Source organism: Palaemon carinicauda, chromosome 9 (assembly GCF_036898095.1).
Source record: "Palaemon carinicauda isolate YSFRI2023 chromosome 9, ASM3689809v2, whole genome shotgun sequence".
Lineage (NCBI taxonomy): Eukaryota > Metazoa > Arthropoda > Malacostraca > Decapoda > Palaemonidae > Palaemon > Palaemon carinicauda.
This window is the reverse complement of record NC_090733.1, coordinates 132,752,813-132,762,812: the sequence shown is the minus strand read 5'-3', so window position 1 is coordinate 132,762,812 and position 10,000 is coordinate 132,752,813.

The window sequence follows — 10,000 nt, the reverse complement described above, 5'->3', positions numbered from 1 at the left end:
TGTGTGTGTGTGTGTGTGTGTGTAGAATTTTTGAATGCGGAGAGAGAGAAAGAAGAGAATAAGCAAAAATATAAATTGGCATTCTCATTAAATAAACATTAGGAAGGGGACTATATGGTTGTTTTTATGGAAATGCCATTACTCTGGCAACAACTGCTTTTACGACGTCTCTACCTCGATGGATAACAAAAACCTCTTTGGAATATTACTATGCATAACATGGAAAAGGGGAGCAAAGACCTTTGTTATTGTAATCCTTTTTCTTCTTTCCTTCTGCCACTTTATTCATTGTTTGTGTTTGTTTTCTTACAGAATAAATTGCAATATTGTATTTTATTGCTGTTCATGTAATTTAATTCCTAATTTTCTTATAGTGTTTCTGGTTGCCACCTTTGTTGTACATTTTTAGTATATGTGATTGCACAAATATTTGAGTTTCACCCATAAGTGACATTCTCAAAAAGCGATTGGTTTCAAAGGAAAATAAGACGTAGTTTTACATTTTTAGTAAACTTGATTGCACAAATATTTGAATTTCACCCATAAGTGACATTCTCAAAAAGCGTTTAGTTTCAAAGGAAAATAAGACGTAGTTTTACATTTTTAGTATACGTGATTACTCAAATATTTGAGTTTCACCCATAAGTGTCATTCTCAAAAAGCGATTGGTTTCAAAGGAAAACAAAGACTTCTTTTATTGCAAAGTTTGACAGCTTAGTGTTGAATCCTTATCACACTTTCTATGATTCATCTGCTTTACTGGATTTTCATCGCCGGCAGGTGGATCTTAAGTACACATACTGAGTATTCTGGTATATGCTATTATTATTATTATTATTATTATTATTATTATTATTATTATTACCAGCAAAGCTACAACCCTAGTTGGAAAAGCAAGATGCTATAAGCCCAAGGGCTCCAACGAAGAAAAATAGCGCAGTGAGGAAAGGAATTTAGGAAATAAAAAACGACATAAGAAGTAATGAACAATTAAAATATATTTTAAAAATAATAGCTATATTAAAACAGGTATTTCTGATATATGAAGACTTCAGCTTGTTCAACATAAAAACATTTGCTGCAAGTTTTGAACTTTTGAAGAATCAACCTAGCACTGATAAGTTCCTCCTGAGAGGCCTATTCAATAATTAGCTCTTTTATTATACAATCATCTCTTTTTCTCTACTATCCTAAACCCTTCCATGAACAGTGTATTTCAAACTTTCATCCACCATTTATATGCTATATCATTGTGTTTCTCACAATTATAACTACCTTTACTCCACTTATCAAGTGCCGAGTTTTATATTAGTGTGTCCAACATTTTCTATATAATTACATCCAACAATTGCTCTTTAAACCTTATTCAAAAGATGTTGCTCATATTTGTTTTATTTTAAAACTTCTTCAGAGGTTTAACTGCCTCTTTCACCTCCCCTCTGTGATCCGCCACCGCTGTTACGTTACTTTTATTTGTAATATTAATTTTCTTTTGACTATATTAGCGTTTGTTTTGCATTATTCCCTTTCTTATAGCAGTAGGTGCTGCAAACCCCCCCCCCCTCTAAAAAGGTTCTTTAATCCCTTTCCCATAATAGTAAATGCCCCCCCCCCAAAAAAAAGGTTCTTTAATCCCTTTCGCATAATAGTTAATGGCCCCCCCCCAAAAAAAATAGGTTCTTTAATCCCTTTCCCATAATAGTAAATGCCCCCCCCCCCAAAAAAAAAGGTTCTTTAATCTCTTTCCCATAATAGTAAATGCCCCCCCCCCAAAAAAAAGGTTCTTTAATCCCTTTCCCATAATAGTAAATGCCCCCCCCCAAAAAAAAAATAGGTTCTTTAATCCCTTTCCCATAATAGTAAATGCCCCCCCCCCAAAAAAAAAGGTTCTTTAATCTCTTTCCCATAATAGTAAATGCCCCCCCCCCAAAAAAAGGTTCTTTAATCCCTTTCCCATAATAGTAAATGCCCCCCCCCCCAAAAAAAAATAGGTTCTTTAATCCCTTTCCCATAATAGTAAATGCCCCCCCCCCCAAAAAAAAAGGTTCTTTAATCCCTTTCCCATATGAGTAAATGCCCCCCCCCCCCAAAAAAAAAGGTTATTTAATCCCTTTCCCATAATAGTAAATGCCCCCCCCCCAAAAAAAAGGTTATTTAATCCCTTTCCCATAATAGTAAATGCCCCCCCCCCCAAAAAAAAGGTTCTTTAATCCCTTTCCCATAATAGTAAATGCCCCCCCCCCAAAAAAAGGTTCTTTAATCCCTTTCCCATAATAGTAAATGCCCCCCCCCAAAAAAAGGTTCTTTAATCCCTTTCCCATAATCGTAAATGCCCCCCCCCCCAAAAAAAAGGTTCTTTAATCCCTTTCCCATAATAGTAAATGCCCCCCCCCCAAAAAAAAGGTTCTTTAATCCCTTTCCCATAATAGTAAATGCCCCCCCCCAAAAAAAAAGGTTCTTTAATCCCTTTCCCATAATAGTAAATGCCCCCACCCCCCCAAAAAAAGGTTCTTTAATCCCTTTCCCATAATAGTAAATGCCCCCCCCCCCAAAAAAAGGTTCTTTAATCCCTTTCCCATAATAGTAAATGCCCCCCCCAAAAAAAAAGGTTCTTTAATCCCTTTCCCATAATAGTAAATGCCCCCCCCCCCAAAAAAAAGGTTCTTTAATCCCTTTCCCATAGTAGTAAATGCCCCCCCCCAAAAAAAAAGGTTCTTTAATCCCTTTCCCATAATAGTAAATGCCCCCCCCCAAAAAAAAAGGTTCTTTAATCCCTTTCCCATAATAGTAAATGCCCCCCCCCAAAAAAAAAGGTTCTTTAATCCCTTTTCCATATTGGTAAATGCCCCCCCCCAAAAAAAAGGTTCTTTAATCCCTTTCCCATAATAGTAAATGCCCCCCCCCAAAAAAAAGGTTCTTTAATCCCTTTTCCATATTGGTAAATGCCCCCCCCCCAAAAAAAAGGTTCTTTAATCCCTTTCCCATAATAGTAAATCCCCCCCCCAAAAAAGGTTCTTTAATCCCTTTTCCATATTGGTAAATGCCCCTCCCCAAAAAAAAGGTTCTTTAATCCCTTTCCCATAATAGTAAATCCCCCCCCAAAAAAAGGTTCTTTAATCCCTTTTCCATATTGGTAAATGCCCCCCCCCCCAAAAAAAAAGGTTCTTTAATCCCTTTCCCATAATAGTAAATCCCCCCCCCAAAAAAAAGGTTCTTTAATCCCTTTTCCATATTGGTAAATGCCCCCCCCCAAAAAAAAAAGGTTCTTTAATCCCTTTCCCATAATAGTAAATGCCCCCCCCCCCAAAAAAAAAGGGTTCTTTAATCCCTTTCCCATATGAGTAAATGCCCCCCCCCCAAAAAAAAAGGTTATTTAATCCCTTTCCCATAATAGTAAATGCCCCCCCCCCCCAAAAAAAAAGGTTATTTAATCCCTTTCCCATAATAGTAAATGCCCCCCCCCCAAAAAAAAAGGTTCTTTAATCCCTTTCCCATAATAGTAAATGCCCCCCACCCCCCCCCCAAAAAAAAAGGTTCTTTAATCCCTTTCCCATAATAGTAAATGCCCCCCCCCCAAAAAAAAAGGGTTCTTTAATCCCTTTCCCATATGAGTAAATGCCCCCCCCCCCCAAAAAAAAAGGTTATTTAATCCCTTTCCCATAATAGTAAATGCCCCCCCCCCAAAAAAAAAGGTTATTTAATCCCTTTCCCATAATAGTAAATGCCCCCCCCCCAAAAAAAAAGGTTCTTTAATCCCTTTCCCATAATAGTAAATGCCCCCCACCCCCCCCCCAAAAAAAAAGGTTCTTTAATCCCTTTCCCATAATAGTAAATGCCCCCCACCCCCCCCCCAAAAAAAAAGGTTCTTTAATCCCTTTCCCATAATAGTAAATGCCCCCCCCCCAAAAAAAAGGTTCTTTAATCCCTTTCCCATAATCGTAAATGCCCCCCCCCCAAAAAAAAGGTTCTTTAATCCCTTTCCCATAATAGTAAATGCCCCCCCCCAAAAAAAAGGTTCTTTAATCCCTTTCCCATAATAGTAAATGCCCCCCCCCAAAAAAAAAGGTTCTTTAATCCCTTTCCCATAATAGTAAATGCCCCCCCCCCAAAAAAAAAAAGGTTCTTTAATCCCTTTCCCATAATAGTAAATGCCCCCCCCCCAAAAAAAGGTTCTTTAATCCCTTTCCCATAATAGTAAATGCCCCCCCCCCAAAAAAAAAGGTTCTTTAATCCCTTTCCCATAATAGTAAATGCCCCCCCCCCAAAAAAAAAAGGTTCTTTAATCCCTTTCCCATAATAGTAAATGCCCCCCCCCCCAAAAAAAAGGTTCTTTAATCCCTTTCCCATAATAGTAAATCCCCCCCCCAAAAAAAAAGGTTCTTTAATCCCTTTCCCATAATAGTAAATCCCCCCCCAAAAAAGGTTCTTTAATCCCTTTCCCATAATAGTAAATGCCCCCCACCCCCCCAAAAAAAAAAGGTTCTTTAATCCCTTTCCCATAATAGTAAATGCCCCCCCCCCAAAAAAAAAGGTTCTTTAATCCCTTTCCCATAATAGTAAATGCCCCCCCCCCCCAAAAAAAAGGTTCTTTAATCCCTTTCCCATAATAGTAAATGCCCCCCCCCCAAAAAAAAGGTTCTTTAATCCCTTTCCCATAATAGTAAATGCCCCCCCCCCAAAAAAAAAGGGTTCTTTAATCCCTTTCCCATAATAGTAAATGCCCCCCCCCCAAAAAAAAGGTTCTTTAATCCCTTTCCCATAATAGTAAATGCCCCCCCCCCAAAAAAAGGTTCTTTAATCCCTTTCCCATAATAGTAAATGCCCCCCCCCCCAAAAAAAAGGTTCTTTAATCCCTTTCCCATAATAGTAAATGCCCCCCCCCCAAAAAAAAGGTTCTTTAATCCCTTTCCCATAATAGTAAATGCCCCCCCCCCCAAAAAAAAGGTTCTTTAATCCCTTTCCCATAATAGTAAATGCCCCCCCCCCAAAAAAAAGGTTCTTTAATCCCTTTCCCATAATAGTAAATGCCCCCCCCCCCAAAAAAAAAGGTTCTTTAATCCCTTTCCCATAATAGTAAATGCCCCCCCCCAAAAAAAAAGGTTCTTTAATCCCTTTCCCATAATAGTAAATCCCCCCCCCAAAAAAAAAGGTTCTTTAATCCCTTTCCCATAATAGTAAATGCCCCCCCCCCAAAAAAAAGGTTCTTTAATCCCTTTCCCATAATAGTAAATGCCCCCCCCCCAAAAAAAAGGTTCTTTAATCCCTTTCCCATAATAGTAAATGCCCCCCCCCAAAAAAAAAGGTTCTTTAATCCCTTTCCCATAATAGTAAATGCCCCCCCCCCAAAAAAAGGTTCTTTAATCCCTTTCCCATAATAGTAAATGCCCCCCCCCCAAAAAAAAAGGTTCTTTAATCCCTTTCCCATAATAGTAAATCCCCCCCCCCAAAAAAAAGGTTCTTTAATCCCTTTCCCATAATAGTAAATCCCCCCCCAAAAAAGGTTCTTTAATCCCTTTCCCATAATAGTAAATGCCCCCCACCCCCCCAAAAAAAAAAGGTTCTTTAATCCCTTTCCCATAATAGTAAATGCCCCCCCCCAAAAAAAAAAGGTTCTTTAATCCCTTTCCCATAATAGTAAATGCCCCCCCCCCAAAAAAAAAAGGTTCTTTAATCCCTTTCCCATAATAGTAAATGCCCCCCCCCCCAAAAAAAAGGTTCTTTAATCCCTTTCCCATAATAGTAAATGCCCCCCCCCCCAAAAAAAAGGTTCTTTAATCCCTTTCCCATAATAGTAAATGCCCCCCCCCCAAAAAAAAAGGTTCTTTAATCCCTTTCCCATAATAGTAAATGCCCCCCCCCCAAAAAAAAAGGTTCTTTAATCCCTTTCCCATAATAGTAAATCCCCCCCCCCAAAAAAAAGGTTCTTTAATCCCTTTCCCATAATAGTAAATCCCCCCCCCAAAAAAGGTTCTTTAATCCCTTTCCCATAATAGTAAATGCCCCCCACCCCCCCAAAAAAAAAAGGTTCTTTAATCCCTTTCCCATAATAGTAAATGCCCCCCCCCCCAAAAAAAAGGTTCTTTAATCCCTTTCCCATAATAGTAAATCCCCCCCCCAAAAAAAAAGGTTCTTTAATCCCTTTCCCATAATAGTAAATCCCCCCCCAAAAAAGGTTCTTTAATCCCTTTCCCATAATAGTAAATGCCCCCCCCCCCAAAAAAAAAAGGTTCTTTAATCCCTTTCCCATAATAGTAAATGCCCCCCCCCAAAAAAAAAGGTTCTTTAATCCCTTTCCCATAATAGTAAATGCCCCCCCCCCAAAAAAAGGTTCTTTAATCCCTTTCCCATAATAGTAAATGCCCCCCCCCCAAAAAAAGGTTCTTTAATCCCTTTCCCATAATAGTAAATCCCCCCCCCCAATAAAAGGTTCTTTAATCCCTTTTCCATATTGGTAAATGCCCCCCCCCAAAAAAAAAGGTTCTTTAATCCCTTTCCCATAATAGTAAATGCCCCCCCCCCAAAAAAGGTTCTTTAATCCCTTTCCCATAATAGTAAATGCCCCCCCCCCAAAAAAAAAGGTTCTTTAATCCCTTTCCCATAATAGTAAATGCCCCCCCCACAAAAAAAGGTTCTTTAATCCCTTTTCCATATTGGTAAATGCCCCCCCCCCCAAAAAAAAAGGTTCTTTAATCCCTTTCCCATAATAGTAAATCCCCCCCCCCAAAAAAAAGGTTCTTTAATCCCTTTTCCATATTGGTAAATGCCCCTCCCCAAAAAAAAAGGTTCTTTAATCCCTTTCCCATAATAGTAAATCCCCCCCCCCCAAAAAAAGGTTCTTTAATCCCTTTTCCATATTGGTAAATGCCCCCCCCCCCAAAAAAAAGGTTCTTTAATCCCTTTCCCATAATAGTAAATGCCCCCCCCCCCAAAAAAAAAAGGTTCTTTAATCCCTTTCCCATAATAGTAAATCCCCCCCCCCAAAAAAAAAGGTTCTTTAATCCCTTTTCCATATTGGTAAATGCCCCCCCCCCCCAAAAAAAAGGTTCTTTAATCCCTTTCCCATAATAGTAAATGCCCCCCCCAAAAAAAAGGTTCTTTAATCCCTTTTCCATATTGGTAAATGCCCCCCCCCCAAAAAAAGGTTCTTTAATCCCTTTCCCATAATAGTAAATCCCCCCCCCAAAAAAAGGTTCTTTAATCCCTTTTCCATATTGGTAAATGCCCCTCCCCAAAAAAAAGGTTCTTTAATCCCTTTCCCATAATAGTAAATCCCCCCCCAAAAAAAGGTTCTTTAATCCCTTTTCCATATTGGTAAATGCCCCCCCCCCAAAAAAAAGGTTCTTTAATCCCTTTCCCATAATAGTAAATCCCCCCCCCAAAAAAAAGGTTCTTTAATCCCTTTTCCATATTGGTAAATGCCCCCCCCCCAAAAAAAAGGTTCTTTAATCCCTTTCCCATAATAGTAAATGCCCCTCCCCCCAAAAAAAAGGTTCTTTAATCCCTTTCCCATAATAGTAAATCCCCCCCCCCCCAAAAAAGGTTCTTTAATCCCTTTCCCATAATAGTAAATCCCCCCCCCCCAAAAAAAAGGTTCTTTAATCCCTTTCCCATAATAGTAAATGCCCCCCCCCTCAAAAAAAAAGGTTCTTTAATCCCTTTCCCATAATAGTAAATGCCCCCCCCCCAAAAAAAAAAAGGTTCTTTAATCCCTTTCCCATAATAGTAAATCCCCCCCCAAATAAAAAGGTTCTTTAATCCCTTTTCCATATTGGTAAATGCCCCCCCCCCCAAAAAAAAAAGGTTCTTTAATCCCTTTCCCATAATAGTAAATGCCCCCCCCCCCAAAAAAAAGGTTCTTTAATCCCTTTCCCATAATAGTAAATCCCCCCCCCCCAAAAAAGGTTTTTTAATCCCTTTTCCATATTGGTAAATGCCCCCCCCCCAAAAAAAAAGGTTCTTTAATCCCTTTCCCATAATAGTAAATGCCCCCCCCCCAAAAAAAAGGTTCTTTAATCCCTTTCCCATAATAGTAAATCCCCCCCCCCAAAAAAAAAGGTTCTTTAATCCCTTTCCCATAATAGTAAATCCCCCCCCCAAAAAAAAAGGTTCTTTAATCCCTTTCCCATAATAGTAAATCCCCCCCCCCAAAAAAAAGGTTCTTTAATCCCTTTCCCATAATAGTAAATCCCCCCCCCCAAAAAAAAGGTTCTTTAATCCCTTTCCCATAATAGTAAATGCCCCCCCCCCTCAAAAAAAAAGGTTCTTTAATCCCTTTCCCATAATAGTAAATGCCCCCCCCCCAAAAAAAGGTTCTTTAATCCCTTTCCCATAATAGTAAATCCCCCCCCAAATAAAAAGGTTCTTTAATCCCTTTTCCATATTGGTAAATGCCCCCCCCCAAAAAAAAAGGTTCTTTAATCCCTTTCCCATAATAGTAAATGCCCCCCCCCCCAAAAAAAAAGGTTCTTTAATCCCTTTCCCATAATAGTAAATCCCCCCCCCCCAAAAAAGGTTCTTTAATCCCTTTCCCATAATAGTAAATGCCCCCCCCCCAAAAAAAAAGGTTCTTTAATCCCTTTCCCATAATAGTAAATGCCCCCCCCCCAAAAAAAAGGTTCTTTAATCCCTTTCCCATAATAGTAAATGCCCCCACCCCCCCAAAAAAAGGTTCTTTAATCCCTTTCCCATAATAGTAAATGCCCCCACCCCCCCAAAAAAAAGGTTCTTTAATCCCTTTCCCATAATAGTAAATGCCCCCCCCCCCCAAAAAAAAGGTTCTTTAATCCCTTTCCCATAATAGTAAATGCCCCCACCCCCCCAAAAAAAGGTTCTTTAATCCCTTTCCCATAATAGTAAATGCCCCCACCCCCCAAAAAAAAAAGGTTCTTTAATCCCTTTCCCATAATAGTAAATGCCCCCCCTCCAAAAAAAAAAAAAAAAAAAAAAAAAAAAAAAAAAAAAAAAACAAGGTAATGATCACTGCAACAGTCTTATTAAAACAACGAATTGCTGATGAACCCTGTGTAGACAGCCGCCGTATCTGCTTTGTCACTTAGCTACACAGCCGCAGGAGTTCTCAGGATAGCGTAGAATCCCATCCATACAGCGCATTATTTAAATCTATCTTGCTCGCCCCCTCTTGTTCGGCGAAGCTGAGCCCTTCCTGTTACCTAATTCTTTATTACCATCTAACCAATCCTTCTACGTCTTCCTTTCCTCCTTCCTCCTCAAAGCTCTGAATTAGTAACCTTTCCCACCAGCCCATCATCTCGTATGCTTTTCACTTCAAAACTCCCTGACCCATCCATTCACATACCTTTTGCCACATGCTTTATAAAAAGGTCTTATCAATAGACTCTCTTTTTTCTTTTATTTGCCTTCACCATTCACACTCACCTCCAGTGAGGAAGGAGTGCTAGCTCAACTAGCGTTGAAAGCTGTGCTTTCTTATAGACACTCCATGGGACGGACACCCCCCCCCCTCCCTTCATTCTCCCACTACCTTACTCCGCCTATGCTCTCACTAACCTTTCTCATCTTCCTGCCATTCCCCCCCCCCCCCACCTCCTTTCATTCACCCACTACCTTACTCCGCCTATGCTCTGACTAACCTTTCTCATCTTCTTATCATTCGAAATATTTGGTACGTAATATTATCACAAATTTACGGCTTCCATTCTCCTCTCTATATTTAATTTTATTACTCCATTACCCGTTTGTATATTTAAATCAGGTCTTCAAAATAGTTAGCAACCTTAAATTATCGTGATATTGTTGATTATTTTAAGAATTAAAGATGTTTTGTCAAATAAGACGTTTTAGAGGAAAACGTTACACTCCCAGGCAGAGAGAGAGAGAGAGAGAGAGAGAGAGAGAGAGAGAGAGAGAGAGAGAGAGAGAGACTTTTTCCATACTGCAAAGTTTTCGGAAAACGTATATTTCCCGTAAGCTGCTCAACCAAAACTCTTAGGATTTATTTAGTTATAGGTGAAGTTAGAGG